This window comes from Hemitrygon akajei, unplaced genomic scaffold, assembly GCF_048418815.1.
Source record: "Hemitrygon akajei unplaced genomic scaffold, sHemAka1.3 Scf000048, whole genome shotgun sequence".
Taxonomy (NCBI): domain Eukaryota; kingdom Metazoa; phylum Chordata; class Chondrichthyes; order Myliobatiformes; family Dasyatidae; genus Hemitrygon; species Hemitrygon akajei.
The window spans coordinates 966,174-986,136 of record NW_027331934.1 but is presented as its reverse complement, the minus strand read 5'-3'; the positions used below and the strand labels follow the sequence as shown (position 1 = coordinate 986,136).

At 46.1% G+C, this 19,963-nt stretch overlaps 1 protein-coding gene across 1 annotated transcript in view; it reads right to left on the bottom strand.

The window, feature by feature from the left end:
- Positions 1-19,963, bottom strand: part of LOC140720923 (uncharacterized) — a 443,642-nt gene that overhangs the window by 141,209 nt on the left and 282,470 nt on the right. The window lies entirely within an intron of this gene.

Genomic DNA, 19,963 nt, shown 5'->3' with positions numbered 1-19,963 from the left:
CTGCCAGTTTGGACTGGGTTCATTGACGGCTGCGAACAGCGTAGCACCCTGCTGTGGCTGCTGCCAACTCGCCAGGAAGCCTTCTCGCTCAAAAACCGGAGACAAACGCCATTGTTACCCCACTAACATCGGGACAACATCACACCCCCCCCCCCTCATCTTCATGATTCTTGTTTGGTGTAGGAGCCGGAGCATCTGTTGAGACATCTTGAACTCTCACGGCCTGGGAGGTCTTCAGGACAGATGGAGCATTTCCTGGCATTGGAATTTCTGGCGCTGAGCCAGCAAGGTACTGTTGAGTACAAACTTTTCTGGCCAGTTATCCAAACCGCTCCAGGACTTTATAACCGGCACCACCATATAGTTCTCGATTCGGGCGTAGTGCCAGCATGCCGGACCAGTCTCCAGGGAGTCGCAGGCCTTCGGGGAGTTATGCAAAGGTGGCTGCCTCTCCTGCCTCGAACAATGCCCTATTTCGGTCGGTGAAAGTGGAATGTGGGGTGCAATGTATTTTGCGTCCTGGAATTAAGCTGAAAAATTGTGCGGAGGCCATGGAAGACCTGGTGGGGAAAGGTGGTATTTTGACCACCGAGAAAGAGTTCAGGAAGGCAGTGTTTTGCTGGAGAATGATGAGTTAGTGAACCGGGCTCTTAGCAGGGGGATCACGGTGGAAAACATCTTTTTATAGATGGAGCTGATGACAGCTCCCACACAACGCATCGTCCTCGGTCACGTTAAGCCTTTCATCCCCAAAGAGGATCTGCTTCCCTCACTAGCACGCTTGGGGCAAGTACGGTCAGAGATAAATGCCATCAGACACAAATTTAAGAGACGCACCCTCCATACCGTAATCTCTTTCCGGTGACAGGTATTCATGCAGCTGGAAAAGGAGGACGAAGTTGAGGGACGGTTTACAGTCCGGCACGAGGGGTACGCTATCAGGTACATTGGAGCTGTGAGCACCCACGGTGCCATGCGTGCGGGGAAGTGGGGCACTTTCTGAGGGACTGTCCTAACACCCAAATCCCTAGGGAGTCCACATCGGGCAACAATGCCCCAGCTACCTCTGCACCGGATTCTTATTCCTGCACCTACACCTGCGCCTTCTCCTATCTCTGTCCCTATTCCTACCTCTGTTCCAGTCTCTGGTCCTACCCCTGTGGTTCAGGCGAGTGTTCCTGAGGCTACGTGCAGGGAGGTTCAGGCGAGGGATGGGGTGGAGCCTGTGCGGGGAAGGAAAGCGAGGAAGAAATCCAAACACACTCAGAATTCGGCCCCCGACACCGCAGAGCTCACGCCCATTTGCCCTGAAGTGGAGCGGGAGGCTCGGGGAAGCGCACAGTCGGACGGGGTGATGGAAGCGATGAGTGCCACCCCATCGGTGAATCCTGCACCTGTGTGCTCCTCTAGCTTGAAGAGGAGAGGGGAATGTAGATGCGGGGGAGTCCCAGGAAGGGGTGGGAATCCGGGTAGAGATTGGTTGAAATCCTGAATCCCCAAATGTGGCCACCAGCCCTATGGTAGGTGGTGTGATTGTGCAGGACACTAGTGCTAGGCCTGTTTGCACAATTAAGACAGACCTGGAGCCCTCCACCCAGGACTTAGTAGTAAGCGTCTCCCTGGAGGCAAGTGTATTAAACAGTATGAGCGGAGAGGAGACCAAGTTGTCTCACCGTCAGAATCAGGCTGCTGGTGGAACCTGAGGAGGGTCATATACTCTGCATACCGACCCCATCAACTAATGGGAGTCCATGGGGATTTTCCCTCCATTGTCGTCACTGTGGATAAGACAGATGTGACGGTGGAGCAGGCCGGTATGAGTGAGGTGCCCGCTGCGCAGTGTGTGTTAGAAGTGCAACCATCTATTAGAACATACGGGGAGGAGGATGAGGGATTTATCTGTGGTGAGGGGTTAGAGGGAGACTCCTTTGATAGCGAGGTAATGGACATCCTCACCCTTCCTGAGAAATCCTCATTCATACATGTGGAGGAAATTAGAGATGATAATAATAATAATAATAATAATAATAATAATAATAATAATAACAACAACTTATTTATAAAGCACCTTTCATCCAGACGATGCCGTTCACACCACATCACAACGGGATAAACTGCAAACTAGAAAATAAAAGACAAAATGCCAGTCGTAATATGTACCGCAGACTTCTGCACAGTTTTAGGTGTTGAATTCTACAGTTTAGGAGCATAGTTCCAAAAAACAAAACCCTGATCTCCTTATTATTCTTTGACCTTCTACATTATCGTCTGCCTGCACTGCATTTTCTCAGCAACTGAAACACTGTTTCCCTAAACTATTCTGTTCTGCTTTTCCTTGTACAACCTCATTGCACGATGTGATGTAATTTGGATCGCATGCTGAAATGTTTTCCATTTTACCGTGGTGCATGTGACAATAATAAGCCAATTTACCTATTTATTGTTTTCAATAATACAGCGCCCCCTTGGTTGCTTTAAATTGCTATACCCGGGGGGTGGTAGTGGGGTTAAGCTCCCACGACCTATTAAATGCTCCCAGTGGTAAGCAACTGGCCGAAGTGCTGTAGTGCTCTGCGTGTATCTCCATTCTTGACCTGCTTCCTGCAGATCACTCCATTTATTGTGATGATTATGGATTCCAAATCCTAATGTGTCTCCTTTAGCTCTGTCTGACCTGCACATCATCATCACTCCAGTCAGAGTGACCTCCAGTTACTCGGTCAATTTGTCAGGAAACCTCTCTTTCAGTCACTACATCAATGCACACCGGAGTCCTCAGTGAATCCATTCCTTCTCCAGACATGCCTCAGAATCTTAGAATGCTACATTGCAGAAACAGGCCCTTCAGCCGAAATGTTAATCTGCCTCGTCCCATCAACCTGCAATTAGAACATCGCCCTCCATGTCCCTCCCATTCATGTACCAATATGGAATTCTCTTAAATGTTAAAATCCTGCCGGCATCCATCACTTTCCCAGGCACCGTGTTCCACACTGTTGCCACAGTATGAATGACGATAATCCCGTTGTTGTTCATTTTAAACATTTCACCATTCATCCTTAGCTCATGAATTCTTCTTCCAGTCTAGCTGTAACTTTATATAGCTCTATCAAATCTCCTTTCATTCTCCTGAACGCCAGGAAATAAAGACTGCACCCACAGCAATCTCTTCTGGTTCCCTTTAAGCATTTCACCATTAATTTTTAATTCATGAACTAATTCCAGTCTATACTCTTCAGAATTTTCTATAGCTCTGCCTGATCTCCTCTCATTCTCTTTCGCTCTGTGGAATGAAGTCCGATTCTATTTAATATTTTCCTACAAATCAAGTCCTCACATACGGGCAATATCCTTGTATATTTTAAATATGGTCAATGGTAGGTCATTGAAGGCCAGTTAGAAGAGTGGGCTGAAAGACGGCAGATGGAGTTTAATGCTGATAATGCTTATTAATGCTGATAAGTGTGCAGGGCTATATTTTGGTAGGAATAATCCAAATAGGAAATACATGGTAAATGTAGGGCATTGAGGAATGCAGTAGAACAGAGTGATCCAGGAATAATGGCGCATAGTTCCCTGAAGGTAGAATCTCATGTGGATAGGGTTGTAACGTTCTCGCTCGGGTGTGAAGTAACGCCGAGGTAAACGTTGAGATAAACCAGAATCAATGCAAACGAGACCGCAGTAAGATTAACCATTTACTGTTCACTCTTCACATTAACGCATGGTGACAACTGTTGAAAAACAATACAGGATTGGTACAGTGTTTGTTTCCTTCTAAATATCACATTTACATTGTGAATACTTGCAAAGGTAAAACTACGATAACTACATTACATTAAAGTGCAGCATACAGTCAGAATCTAGCTGCTCCATTGGCTGCTTTAGATACACTTCAATACAAACTATCCCGACTCTTTAACTGACGAAAAGGTAAACCTTACCGACCGTCGTTACTTTTAACAGAATCGGCGTTAACATTTTAACTCGAAATATCGATTATCTAATAACTTACAGCGTTGCTTTCACTGTGTCTTTGGTGCATAGAGAGACCCTAGTCAGCGTTATGGTGGCACATGTGAGTGACCCCCACCCTTGCGTGAATCTCAAACCGGTAATTTCCCACAAGACGCGGCGAACCCGGATGTGACGTCATCGCAGCCGCGATGTATTACAGACAAATCAATTGATTTAAACAATCCTAACTTTAACTAAAAAATGCTAACAAATTACTACGCGAAAATATTATAAACTAAATAACTGCCATAAAGGCAGCACACTCCCCGCTTGACCTTCGTAAGGTCACAATGAACATAATACAAACTTCAGTCTCTAAATCAGTCATTAGGTAGAAGTAGAATGACTTCTGTAACGGGCCTTTGGTAAATTGTCACATCGCCTTGGTCGGTAGTTTTCAATTCAACCTTCCTGACATGTCCATCCCTACTAGGGAATGTGGCAGTGATCCTGGCCATTGGCCAGCAGTTGCGGGCGATTTGCTTGTCCCGGAGTAGGACTAAATCTCCAACTTGAAGGTTCCTGCGGGGTTCTGACCACTTTTGTCTGTGTTGCAACAAAGGTAGATATTCCTGTCTCCAACGAGACCAGAATCGATTTGCCAGGGCCTGGGCCTGTCTCCATTGCTTTGTGTACAGATCCTTATCGGAGAAGTCCCCCGGTGGAGGGGCAGCTCCTGCCTTCTGCGTAAGGAGCATTGATGGCGAGAGTATGAAGGGGTTTTCCGGGTCAGAAGACACGGGTAGGAGTGGTCGTGCATTCATAATGGCTGTGACCTCTGCCATTAGTGTGCACAGTACCTCGTGGGTCAGTCGGGTGCTTTGCTGCAGAAACATTGAATCAAGAATTCTTCTGGCGATACCAATCATCCGCTTCCATGCGCCTCCCATGTGAGAGGCGTGTAGTGTGTTGAACTCCCAGTTGCATCCCTGCTGACTGAGGTATTGTTGCACCGTTTTGTCCATCCCCAGCTCCTTTGATGCTCCAACAAAGTTCGTGCCGCGGTCAGACCTTAACTGTTTTGCAGGGCCTCAGTGCGAAGAAGCGCCTGAGAGCGTTAATGCAGCTGGAGGCATCCAAAGATTCGATGACCTCAATGTGTACCGCTCTCGAACTCATGCAGCTAAACATAATGGCCCACCGCTTGCTCTCTGCCTGTCCCCCTCTGGTACGCCTCGTTATGATAGTCCAGGGACCAAACACGTCGAGCCCCACATATGTAAAAGGAGGACAGACCTCGAGGCGTTCTGGTGGGAGGTCCGCTATACGTTGAACTTCCAAACCGCCTCGCAGTTTCCTGCAGGTTACGCATTTATGAAGTATTGAATTGATCAGTGTTTTACCTCCCAAGATCCACAGTCCTGCTGCCCTTATTGCTCCTTCCGTCAGGTGACGGCCCTGATGCCTTACCTGTTCATGGTGATGGCGAGTGAGCAGTAAAGACACGTGGCTGTCTTTGGGCAGGATTACCGGACACTTTTCTGCAGCTGGAAGTTGGGAGTGGATTAACTGACCTCCGATGCAGATGATAGCGTTCTTCAGGATCGGGCTGAATTTCCTCAGGGGGCTGTCCTTAGGTATTGGTTTATTAGCTTGGAGAGCTGAACTCCTCTGCGAAAGCCGCTCTTTGAGTTGCTTTAAGGATGACGTCCTTTGCCTGGGCCAATTCGTCCGCAGTGCGGGCTAGGTTACATTTGTGCCATCCCTTACATTTACTGTTTCGGGATGAACGTTTGTGTGATCTGGCCATGTGAATGAGGAACGCAAGTCCTCTCACTAAAGAACGCCAAGTGGAGAACCGTTGAAAGCGTTCGTTAGTACGTGTCAATTCTTCGAGGTAGGTGGCTCCTGTTTGTATTTGCGTGCGAATTTCCGAGTCCCTTTCGGGTTCGATCAGTTCAAATGTCTCACTCGTTTGAGTCTTACCCGTTGGTGACTGATACAAAAAGGGGGGTCCGGTGAACCAGGATGTCTGCGCCAGACGGGATGCAGGTAGGGATCTCGATGCATGGTCTGCAGGGTTGTCCTCAGTATGTACATAATGCCATTGTTCGGGCTTTGAAGACAGGCGGATACGTTGAACTCTATTATGAACGTACACGTAGAAGCGTTTTGACTCGTTATGAATATACCCGAGCACTACTTTGCTATCTGTGTAGAACTTGATCTCGTCGAACTCTAGGTCTAACTCGTCCTGGATAAGATCTGCCATTTCCACGGCCAGGACAGCTGCGCACAGTTCAAGTCTTGGGATTGTCGGCTCGGGCTGGGGAGTGAGCTTCGCCTTACCGGTTACAAATCCTATTTCGACTTGACCACCCTGCTTGACCACCTTCAAGTAAGCCACAGCACCGATGGCCTTGGTAGACGCGTCCGAGAAAACACACAATTCTGTGTGCACTGCCGCGGTAGGTGAGGTCACGGTGTACCTACGTTGGATATGAAGCTGTTTTAGGTCTTGAAGTGAATCTCTCCAAGCCTCCCATTTACTGAGCTTGTCTTCTGGTAGGGGAGTATCCCAGTCAGAGAGCCCAGAGGTAAGTTCTCTGAGAAGGACTCTTCCTTGGATTGTAACTGGTGCCAGTAGACCCAAGGGATCGAAAACACTGTTAACAGTGGAGAGAACTCCACGGCGGGTAAATGGCTTGATTGCGGTCGGCACGGAGAAGGTGAAGGAGTTAGTCATAATCTCCCAGAGGAGACGCAAGCTCCTTTGCGTGGGTATGATTTCTCCGTCTAAATCTAGGTCTTTGATTGCTGGAGCACAGTCGTCGTGTGGAAAGGCCTCCATTACTGCCTGACAGTTTGATGCAAACTTATGCAAGCGGAGGTTTGACTCGGCAAGAGAGGCTTGTGTACGTCGGAGCAGATCGATTGCTTCGTCTTCTTTCTGTAGTGATATCAAGCCGTCGTCGACAGAGAAGTGTCTTTCTACAAACCGAACGGTGTCGTCGCCGTGCTCCCGTGCGCCCTCTCTGATGGCTCTTCGCAGCCCGTAGATGGCCACAGCGGGCGATGGACTATTGCCGAAAACGTGGACTTTCATCCGGTACTCGACGACTTCCTTGTTAATGTCGTTGTCCTTGTACCATAAGAAACGGAGGAAATCGCGGTAGTCCTCCTTTACTAAGAAACAATGGAACATCTGCTGGATGTCCGCTAAGATTGCGACCTTCTCCTTCCGGAAGCGTAGCAGGACCCCGAAAAGGGTATTGTTTAAGTCGGGGCCTGTAAGGAGGACGTCGTTAAGGGAGATGCCAGCGCACTGAGCACTGGAGTCGAAGACCACCCTGATCAGATTGGGCTTTTGTGGGTGGTAAACCCCAAACGTTGGGAGGTACCAGCGCTCCCCGCCTTCCCTCAGTGGCATCGCAGCCGCGATGTATTACAGACAAATCAATTGATTTAAACAATCCTAACTTTAACTAAAAAATGCTAACAAATTACTACGCGAAAATATTATAAACTAAATAACTGCCATAAAGGCAGCACACCCATGATCAGCCTCTCTTTGTTAAGAAGTCTCTCTACCCACTGGCTCTGTACACCGACCGGCTAATCATCTGCACGTTCACTTCGGTTCCAATCCTCCGCCAGATTAGCTTAGACCCTCCGAACAGACATTGTCTAGTATACATTGTCCAATAGTAATATTCACAACTGGTCTCATCCCAATGACACCATGCATTAGTATTAAACAGTTAGACTTACACAGCAATAGACATGTAAATCTCCAGAAAGCCACAATACTAAACAACTCCAGAATAAGTGTCCTCGGCTCTGCACATATAGCAAGTTGGACCAGCTTGAGCTGAAAAAAAACTAAATAAAAATCAGAATGAAAGAGTTCATTATGCTTGAGATAGACGGGGCTGGTAATGCTGATTAACTCTCAGTACATAAAAATTCTCTCAATGGTGTTTTTCCCAAGCAACCTCTGAGTTGTCTACACCGTCTAAACCAGTCCAGCTCCTGACCTTCACATAAGGTTTAACTACTAAGCCCGGCGGAACCATTTCTATTGACAGGATGAGGAGCAAAGGCGGCTCACCATGGCTTCGGACGGATGGGGCTTGTCAGCCGGGGTTGGCGCTCATCACGTGATGGAAAATTCTGTTCTCAAACCTACGACAAAACCCAGTCCTGGGAAAAGCTTCGGTGGCAAACTACGAGGAAATGTTGGGAACAACAGCTACGGGGCAACAACGTGCTCTGCGTGTCCTGTTGCAATGGCTTTGCATATTGGCTTGTGTATCAGGGAGACAACTCGGTCGCATCATCCATGGTCGACACTGGTCAACGGAGGGAGTCAATAATAATGCAAAACCGTAAGTAAGTAAGTAAGTAAATTAATGAGTGAATGAATGAATAAAAGATAGATAGATAGATAGATAGATAGATAGATAGATAGATAGATAGATAGATAGATAGATAGATAGATAGATAGATAGATAGATAGATATAGGTAAATAGAAAATTAGACAGACAGAAAAATTGATAACTTGATAGATGAATACATCACATCAATATTACGAGAACATGACTTTCAGAGTCATTGAAAGTGTGTCCATGGTTGTGGAATCTGTTCAGTATTGCGGTGAGTGAAGTAATCCTTGTTGTTTCAGGTGCCTGATGGTCGGAGTGAAGAACTGTTCCTAAACTTGGTCTTGTGTCTCTTTCCGATGGCTGCCGGGATAAAAGAGAATCACCTGGAAGGTGGGCGCTCCTGATTACGCCTTCCGCTTCCTTGTGACGTCACACGCTGTAGATGTGTCGCTAGTTTCCTGTGTTTTCACCTGTCGGGTGTGTGGGGCTTTTCCTGTGATGAGATGGGATGCATCCACTACCTTGTTCAGGTGTTTCCGTTCTGTGGCATTGGTGTTCCCATACCGGGCCGCCATGTAGCCGGATCAATACTGCACTCAGTGCGGAGATTTATAGCGCAGTCCAAGCCCAGCTTAGCAAACCAGAATCAGAATCAGGTTTATTATCACCGGCATGTGACGTGAAATCTGTTAACTTAGCAGCAGCAGTTCAATGCAATACATAATCTAGCAGAGATAATAATAAAAATAATAAATAAATTAAAACATAATAATAAACAAGTGAAAGGATCATCAAATATTTGTTAAAAAAGAACAGAAATGCTGAATATATTAAAAGGTGAGGTAGTGTCCAAAGCTTTCAAAGTCCATTTAGGAATCGGATGGCAGAGGGGAAGAAGCTGTTCCTGAATCGCTGAGTGTGTGCCTTCAGGCTTCTGTATCTCCTACCTGAAGGTAACAGTGAGAAAAGGGCATGCCCTGCGTGCTGGAGGTCTTTAATAATGGACGCTGCCTTTCTGAGACACCGCTCCCTAAAGATGTCCTGGATACTTTGTAGGCTAGTACACAAGATGGAGCTGACTAGATTTACAACCTTCTGCAGCTTCTTACGGTCCTGTGCAGAAGCCCCTCCACACCAGACAGTGATGCAGCCTGTCATGCCAAATCGCTGCAAACTCCTAATAAAGTACAGCCGCTGTCTTGCCTTTTTAATGACTACATCAATATGCTGGGACCAGGTTTGATCCTCAAATATCTTGGCACCCAGGAACTTAAAGCTGCTCACTCTTTCTACATCTGATCTCTCTATGATGATTGGTGCACTTTCCCTCGTCTTACGGTTCATTATTGTAAAACTCAAAATCAAATTTCAACATGCTTTCATTCTCACAATCTGCCGGCGTGTTGGTTCCACCGCATTTGCGTCTGCCGAGGTCTGTCACGGGTCAGGTGTCTGAGAACTGGATGGTTGCAAATGAATTCTGTTACTTAAGAAAGTTTCTGGGACTAAGTCCTTGAACGCGGCGTCAGAAGTGGGTACATTATTAGCAAATATTCAACGAGATCAAAGATGTAAATATTTGGTTAGACCGGGTCTGAATAGGTCTCTGCGTGTGAAGTCATTCCTCACCAATCTTACAAGGTTTTTCGCGGAGCTGACCAGGAAAGCTGATGAAGGAATGGCGGTGGTGTATGTCCGCCTAGATTTTAGAAAAAGCCTTTGTCAATTCCGGCCTGAGAGGTTGGTCCGGAGTGTTCCGTCTTTTGGCACTGTGGAAGCGGTAGTAAATTTGATGCAACATTGGCTTACAACAGGGGTTCCCTTTCTTGTATCCAATGACCCCTCGGTTAATCGTAGGGCTCCGTGCAATAAAAATATTGGAAACCCTGTCCTAGAGACAGAATCCAGAGTGTGGTAGTAGGTAGTGGCCTCTCTAACTGGAGGCCTGTAGTTACTGGTGTACCGCAGGTGCTGCTCTGGGTCCATTGTTGTGTGTTATATAGATCAACAATCTGACCGACAGTCTGATAAATTCACACTGCAGATTTGCGAATGATCGCAAAATTGGATGAGTGGCAGACAGCGAGAGTGGCTAATAGTCTTGAATACAGGTCAGTGTGTGGTGTATCACTTTGGGAGGACAAACCGTGATAGGACTTACAGTGTAAAAGGTGGGGGGGGGGCATTGAGTACTGCAGTATAACGGGGGACCTGGGAAGACTGACCCATAATCCCTTGAAGGTGGCGTCGCTGGCAGATAGGGTTGTAAAGAGAACTATAGGCACATCAGCCTTCAGACATCGAAGCGACGAGTACAGGGGCTGTGATGCTATGCTGAAGCTGTATAAGTCGTTGGTAATGCATAATATCGAGTATTGTATGTGTTCTGGTCACCAACCTGCATGAACGATATCAATAATTTTGACGGAGTACATAGAAGAAGTAGAAGGATGATGCCGGGACATGAGGAGGGGAGTTGGAGGGAAGGTTTGAGCAGTTTAGGAAGAGGTTCGCATTCACCCAAGAGTTGGAGTGAGAGGGAAGGTTTTTAAGAGATGTTCCAATTTATGAAGGGTGTAGATAGCGTAGATACAAGCAGGCATTTTCCACTGAGGTTTGACTAGAGTAGTGAGCTACGGGTGAAAGGTGAAATATATCCGGGCAATATGCGGCGGGACATCTTCTTGAGGCAGCGAGAGTGTGGAACGGGCTTCCAACGGAAATGGCGGATGCAGGACCGATTTCAACATTGAAGAGGAAATTGGATCCGACATGAATGGGAGGGTTATGGACGGCATGGTCCAGGTGCAGTGTCCACGGGACTAGGGAGAGGGTCAGTTCGGCGCTGGAGGATGAGCAGAAGAGTCTGTTTCAGTGCCGTACTGCTCGATGACTCTGTGACCAAATGCCACTGCGGGATGTTCCCCAGCGGGGTAAGGGTACTCCCGTCAGGGTGGGTGTGGCGAGGCATCAATATGGGACCACTGACCATTTCTCTCATAGTCTGCTATAGGTAGAAATAATTACCGCACTTTTGTGCAATTCTAGTCAGTCTTAAGCAATGATTTGGCAAAACAACATATTATATTCCAAAAAGCAACTTGGATTTAACCTCTGAATTTGGCGGCTCTTGATCTGGCCTTAAGTAAGCTCAGAAACTCCGGTGACTGAATCTATGAGCAACCGGCACGATGGTGAAAGAACCCCATGCAATAAAAACAATGGGAACCCCTGTCTTCGACGCAGAATCCAGAGAGTGGTGGGAGACGGTGGCCTCTCTAACTGGTCCTGTAGTTACTGGTGTACCGCAGGTGTTGCACTGGGTCCATTGTTGTGTGTCATATGTATCAGTGATCTGACTCATGAGATGATAAACTGAATCTGCAGATTTGAAAATGAAACAAATATTGGATGAGCAGTAAACAGCAAGAGCAGCTAATGGTCTTGAATACAGGTAAATGTGTGGTGTATCAGTTTGGGGGGGAGGGTGGAGAGACAAACCGTGGTAGGTCTTACGCAGTAAAAAGTAGGGCATTGAGTAGTGTGGTATAACAGAGAGACCTGGGAAGACCGATTCATAATTCCCTGAAAGTGGCTTCACAGGCAGATCGGGTCGTAAAGAGAACTACTGACACACTTGATTTTAAACATCAAAGTAATGTGTACAGGAGCTGTGATGCTGTGTTGAAGTTGTATAAGGCGTTGGCAATGTCCTATATCGAGTATTGAATGTGTGTTCTAGACACGTACTCGCATGGACGACATCAATGTGCATAGAGAAGTTAGAAGGATGATGCCGGGACTGGAGGGCCGGAGTTAGAGCAAAAGATTAAGTCGTTTAGGAACAGGTTCGGGTTCCCTCAAGCGTTGGAGGAAGAGGGAACGTTTTGGAAGAGAAGTTCCAGTTTATGAAGTGTATGGATAGCGTAAACATAAGCAGGCGTATTTCACTGAGGTTTGACTAGAGTAGTGAGCTACGGGTGAAAGGTGAAATATATCCGGGCAATATGCGGCGAGACATCTTCTTGAGGCAGCGAGAGTGTGGAACGGGCTTCCAACGGAAATGGCGGATGCGGGACCGATTTCAACATTGAAGAGGAAATTGGATCCGACACGAATGGGAGGGTTATGGACGGCATGGTCCAGGTGCAATGTCCCCGGGACTAGGGAGAGGATCAGTTCCGCACTGCCGGATGAGCAGAGGAGCCCGTTTCAGTGCCGGACTTCTCCATGATTCTGTGCTTTGTGACTCGGTTACCGAATACAACTGCGGGATGTTCCCCAGCGGGATAAGGGTACTTCCATCAGTCTGGGTCTGGCGTGGCATCAGTATGGGACACTAACCATTTCTCTCATAGTCTGCTGTAGCCAGAAATAATTACCGCATTTTTGTGCAACTCTAGCCAGTGAATTAAGCAATGAATGGGCAAAACAACATTTTATTCCACAAAGCTACTTGGAATTAACTTTTGAATTCGGCGGCTCCTGACTTGGCCTTGAACAAGCTGAGAAACTCCTGTAAAAGAATCAATGAGGAACCTGCACGATGCTGGAGGAACTTGTCATGTGGACTGTGTCAGCTGAGGAATATGGACAAATGACCTTCTGGGTGGAGGCACCTTATCTTCGCTTTCATAGAATCCATAGTATACCTGTCCTCGAGGAGGAGAGCGCTGCACACAATTAACCATTTCATTCTCATGCACATACAAAGGGGTTCGACAGTTAGTGCCAGAAGGCTCCCTGATATACCATTAATCCCCTTTCCCCGGCACTCAGATATAGAAACAGCTGTAATTCCAAACCACTGTACGGCCAAAATCTCAGTTACTGATGCTGGTTTCAGAATGTTGCTTTCTTTCGAAAGCGTCTCCCCGGATGTTCCTAACGTCCGGTGGCTGAATTGACGCAGAATATTATTCTCATGCACATAGAAAGGGGTTCGACAATTACTGCTAGAATCCTCCCTGATTTACCATCAATCCGCATTCCCCGGCACTCAGATATTTGCGCCGCTCTAATCTGAAGCCAGTGCACGCCCGAAAGCTCAGTTACTGATGCTGTTCATAATGCTGCGTTCTTTCCAATGCGTCTCTCCTTGGACCGTCACTCTATTCCTGATGTGCTGAAGCGGAAGTGACGCAATTGGCCAGTTGTAAATCATGTTTTATGAAATGTCAAAGAACTCCTGTCCCCTGCTTCTCCATATTTCTCTGTCTAAACACGAGAACAACGTGTTTCAGGAACAGCTCTATTTCTATATCCTGATACTTCGCTGTGCACGCGTATTGATGTTCCACTGCGCAGTTCATCTCTGTTTAGCACCTTAATATGTACTTTTTCCCTGAATTAATTTATTTCTGAAATCTAACTTCGAAAATCATCTGGTGCCTCTGTAATATCGTTACTGGTACTTATTTGCATAAAAACCGATGTTGACACAATATTTTCTGTTTTCCTCTGTCTGGTACAGCAGCGGACAATGTCTGTAATGCTGGGGTCATTGGTTTGCATTTCGCGCCGCATACTCGCCAACATCTGTGTTTGCGACTGACTCCGCTAACAGTGCAAACAGTGAGGGTTTGCGCCAGAAATCATTCATGTTAATGTCCAGTAAAAAATAAATCCCCGCAAGCAAAGTGACAGTGAATCACATGAAAGGTGCATCATCACAGGGAAGTAACAAGACAGAGACTCCACTCGCAATGTGAGAGTGGAATCAGCGCTGATGAGGTGGACTCACCCACAGGATTACAGACTACTGTCGTCACCAGCGATGCGCAGATAATGTCCTGTCATTACACGGAGTAGTTTGACAACATCGCATCTGGTGTTGCGATCCCAGCATCGGCCGTCTCTTGAGGCTTCATGACAGGTGTTGCGTTCAGTTCAATGAAATCAGGCGTGTTATTTCCCCAATGGCATTCCAGTTCGTTAGAGCAGAGATATTTTTGCTAACTAGCGGTAATTATTACCAGTCACTGTGCAAGTTGTTTTCATTATTGATGACCGATTTTTCTATAAAAGTACGTCATTCTAAGCTTCAGCTACATTGAGGACGGAAACATCCAGACGCGGTGGACTCTCAACAACGTGTGATCCGTGAAGAGTTTTACTCTACAGACGTAAAAGAAATTTGCTCTCTGGGCGTTGTTATAACTGTTTGAGTTTATTTACTGGCTGTTTCCAACTTTTATGACATTTAGAAATTGGGAACACTCGGCACAGAACTGTAAATACTAACAGTCCTGGATTAACAATGCTCCAAGAAAGGGCTATTTGTTACACAGTGATTGCAATTGTCGGCATCCCGGGTAAGTGCCTTTCGATTACTTATACTGAAACAGAGACCTCCAGCCGCTCTCAGCTACTGCTGATGTGATTTTAATCGGTGTTTATTAAAAATCCCTAAAATGCCGCCTCGTTCCTCTCAATCTCCTGCGCCCTGTTAATATTTTAACCTGGTTCATGCAGACTTGTCACTGGAACTGCCTGTAGTCTTCTCAGTTGTGACGTGAGACTTCGACCTGCACAGACGTAACACACACAGTCCATGTCTATCGAAACCTCCCGTCATTAGCGGACCGCATTCCTTCCAACTCTGTCACTTGAGCAGTAGATTGGCGTTTATACTCACAGTAAATAGCTTTGATTTCAACTTGTGAAATTCTGTTCCCTTTTCCTGTTCGGACTCACGGGAAGTGGGTATCACAGGCAATTCTGATATTATTACGGCCCCCCTGGGTTTCCCGTACAGAGGATTAACGTGACAATCCACGGGATTCTTGTGTCTACAGTCACATAAGATCCAGATAAAGGCGAATATTCTCCATCCATAAAGGAAATTTGTTAAACAAATGAGGCTTTACAGCAACTGGGTAGTGCCTTGTGCTTCGTCACCGAGGCCGGCTTGTTAGGGAATGATGATAGAGGCTCAGCTGAAGACAGGGATTCCAATGGCGCGGCCGTGCGATAGGATTCCATTTCACCATAAACGATGCGCCTCCACGGCTGTGATCCAGAGACTCTTGTCGCTCCTCAAACACTCCCGCACGCATCTTCCAGCGGCTGAGCGCCCAAGTGCAAATTTACCAATTTCCACCAAAGATTTCTCTTCCATCTTTCTGAAAGGTTCCCCTCCTATTTTTCCCCTCCCAGCACTGTTCAATTATAGGACGTTTATGACATTTTCTGCTCTTTGACAATTCCTAGGTTTTTCCAGTCCCCAAATTCGGATCTATGTTTCTTGGTGTCAGCACTGTTCCTTCTCAGATGCGCATTAGGGTTCGCAGCTGCGCCAGAACTGAAATTGGTCACTCCGTAAATATTGTTTTTCAAATCTTTGTTAATATGATTATGAAATACACCGAAATTAACTGTATTACTGAATATAATCCATAAATGTGCTAAATACTAAACGCACCACATTTACATTGAAACATTTTAGAGCTTCAACATATTTGAATCGTCATTGTTTCAAGTTACAACACTGCCAAAAGTGGTAACAATAAAGACAGAAGCTACCAACGCCGTTCAGTCAGAACATTTTACTTCGGAATACTCCCTGTCAGAGGTGACTGCCTAGCTGCGTTTACTTGTGTTGTGTGTTATATTTTGTCATTGTTCGACATGCATGTTACAGATGAAAAAAAAAACACATTTAAAGTACCGCGCACTTTCCAAACCGTGTAACAATGTTCTGCTCAAAGCAATGGTTTGTCCCCGAAGCAGTAAAATAAAACGGATGGAAGGTTGCTGGGGTGCGAGATCTTGGTTTCAGAATCTGACCTTGCAATCGAATAATAACTAAAACCTTCGGAAAGAAGTGTAGGTACGCACGTCAATTACACTACCTCTCTCCTTGGAGATACCGCGCTTGTAGTTCTGTGAACAGTTTTGCTCGCCCTGTTATAGGAAAAGCAGAAGTACGCTGATATTGGTGTTCACCTGATGGAGAACCTCACCTGGTCCTCAACACCAGCTCCATAGCAAAGAAAGCCCAGCAGCGTCTCTACTTTCTGCAAAGGCTGAAAAAGTTCATCTCCAACCCCGCATCCTCATCACATTCTACAGGGGTTGTATTGAGAGCATCCTGAGCAGCTGCATCACTGCCTGGTTCGGAAATTGCACCATCTCGGACCGCAAGACCCTGCCGCAGATAGTGTGGTCAGCTGAGAAGATCATCGGGGGCTCTCTTCCCGCCATCACGGACATTTACCCTACACGCTGCATCTGCAAAGGATTCAGCATTATGACGGACCCCATGCACCCCTCATACAAACTCTTCTCCCTCCTGCAGTCTGGGAAAAGGCTCCGAAGCTTTCGGGCTCTCACGGCCAGACTATGTAGCAATTTCTTCCCGCAAGCTATCGGACTCCTCAATACCCGAAACCTGGACTGACACCTTGCCCTACTGTCCTGTTTATTATTTATTGTAATGCCGGTACAGTTTTGTGCACTTTATGCAGTCCAGTGTAGGTCTGTAGTCTAGTATAACTTTATCTGTGTTTTTTTTTATTACGTAGCTCAGTCTAGTTTTTGTACTGTGTCATGTAACACCATGGTCCTGAAAAACGTTGTCTCATTTTCACTATGCACTGTACCAGCAGTTATGGTCGAAATGACAATAATAGCGACTTGACTTGAAAAGAGTGCAGACAGTATTTACAAAGATGCTGTGGGGACTCCAGGACATGAGTTTCAGGGAGAGGTTCGGCCGAGTGGCATTTTATTCCTTCAGGCAGGTGATTGGCGGATGATAATGTATAGATACTGTCATTCATCTCCGCGGGGTTGGGTAATCGTGAGCAAAAGGGGGTAATTTTAGGATCAGAGAGCAGAAATGTAGTTAGATTCTGAGAGACGTTTTCTCACATGGAAGTTGCTCTGTGTGTTGAACAATCTAACAAAGGAAATGGGCGATAGAGAATCATTAACAATATTTAAAATACACCTGGGCAGTTTGACAAATGTGAAAGCCTTAGGGAGATGTGATCCAAACGTCGGCATGGAATTATGGGCCGAAGGGCGCGTTTCTGTGATCTATCATTCCTGGACTCTACTCATCGCTGCTGCATCGGTGAACGTGAGGAGAGAATGTAGCAGGTGCTCCTGCAAAGCGCTTGATTCTGCGGTCAGGCTTTCAAACAAACCACATAACACAGGTATTTGTTTTTATTTCCTCTGATAATGTCCAGCAGAGATGAACGATGGATTTTATTTCAAGTGAACAAATCATGGATGTATGTCCACGCAAAACAGCGTTTGATATTGTTTATTCTTATTTTTGGTCCTTTTTGTCTCACTGCAGTTAACCTTGTGGCGATCATCATTCTCTGCCGAGGAAACTGCGGTCTCTCCAAATGTGTCACGCGGTACCTGGTGGCGATGGCTGCGGCGGATCTAATGGTGGTGATTATCGAAGTCCTGTTCTACGAGATGGGTCAAGCATACGGATTTCATGACGGATTCCTGGACAACGCTCCGTTCTGCCTTGTCCACTACGTCCTGTGTCACGTGGCCGTTGACTGTTCCGTGTGGTTTACTGTCGCTTTCACTTTCGATCGCTGTGTGGCCATTTGCTCTGCTAAATTTAAAACGAAATACTGCATCCCCAAAATTGCAGGTTTGATGACTGGCGCAATATCTGTCGGTTTCTGTTTAAAAAACGTACCATTTTATTTCCTGTATATTGAAAGAGTAGCATTTTTGATGAGGGGTAACTGGGTCTGTTCCAATAGGCTCGCACTTCCTTTGACGAGATCGTTTGAGTGGTTTTATTGGGTGGACCGTCTGTTGAATCCGCTACTTCCTTTCTTCCTCATTTTGACCCTTAATGCTCTGACCGTCAGACAGATACTGGCGGCGAGCAGAGTCCGCAGGGGGCTGAAGGGACGGGGAAATTCCGGGAAACACCGGGATCCGGAGATGCAGAGTCGGAGACAATCCATCATTCTGCTCTTCAGCCTGTCGGCGAGCTTCCTTCTCTGTTGGGCAACAACCACTCTGGTCTTCATTCTCATGCGATGCCTCTACACCGACCTGGAAACGTCTGTTCGGCTTTTTCAGGCACAGGTTGCAGGTTCTGTGATTCAGAATTTCAGCAGCTGCACAAATACTTTTATCTACGGAGTGACCCAGACCAGATTCAGAGAGCAGGTGAAAGTTTTTCTGCTTTCCCCCGCTACCTTAGTTTTGAAATGTTTTAGAAAACTATTCTGCTCAGATGAAAGAGTCGAATAAATTTACAATTATGGAAATAAACCCACAATTGCTTTGCGAGAAAATTAATAAACGAAACTCCCTGAAAACATTTCCATTTTCAAGCAGTACCTGTGTTTCTACCAGATTGCTTTCCCTTTCTTTCGGTAAAATACTCTGCTTTCCTGTTAAATTGTTTGGTAATTTTCCTTCTGTAAAATGTGTTTTACCTTGCACTTTAAATCACCCGGGTATCGAGATCCATTCTCTAATTGTCCATTACCTCCACCTTTGGAGCGATAATGCAATGGCAGCCGATCCCGACATCCATTCCCTTTCCCCCTTGGTCCGTGTTTTCACTCTAATTAATGTTCCAGTTCGGCTGCTGTACCAGCATGTTACTGGGAAGTTTGTTGTCCTTGTTCTGTCTAGCGGAAGCTTACTGCTTTCAGCGCAAATGGAAGCCCACAATATAGATGAGTTATAATTTTGTTTCGGCCCAACTTCGCTCTGCTTTGACGTCACATCAGTTCACCTTCCCAACTTCATATAGTAAATACAAATTGCCCTTGAAATAGCACGATTTCAGCCCCTTCACGGTAATAATGTCGAACATGAGGAAAGCTATAAGCAATTTAGATTTACCATTTTATACATTCAACTAATTTCATAGTATGTATTTTCTCAATTCCTACATTGAGTGCGAGCCATTACAATGCCGGCCATTGAAGCTATATTCCTGTTTTATACATTCCCGTTTTTTATTATTTTTTCCAGGATGTTGCGCGTGATGGGATTGAACTGCGGCCTCTCTACCGTGTCACGTGTCGCAAGGAGCTGCGTTGTGACCAATGACTGTGAAATGATAGCTCCGAATCTGTAATCGTGGCAGTTTAAAATAATGAGTGGAGATCTAAAACTTCGGAAGGTCTGCATAAAGCGGATGTACAGAGGACGTTTCCTGTAGTGAAGGAGTGTAGAAACAGAGATGACAGCCTCAGAATTAAGCGACTCCCCTTTGGAACACAGACGAGAGGGAAAAAAATGTTTATCCAGGGGACGGTAAATCTGTGGACACGATAGGCACAGTGGGTTGTGTAGCTAAAGTCATTGGCTGCATTTAAGGCCAAGTTTTAGAGCATTCTGTTTAATCAGGGCTTCAAAGGTTAAGGAAGAGCGGGAGAATAGCGTTGAAAGGGATAATAAATCAGCCATGATGGCGGCATCGACTGACTGAATGACCTAATTCCTCTTCTAGCGTCTTCTGGTTTATGGAATTCATTCTCACTTAACAACACATCACTTCAGTTTCTCGAGTCTTCAACACCTGCTCCGGATTTTAAGCTGTAAATCCAAAACCACAAACGCCTGGTGTCCTTCTATCTGACGTTCCACCTGAACTGAAGATATACATACTCCA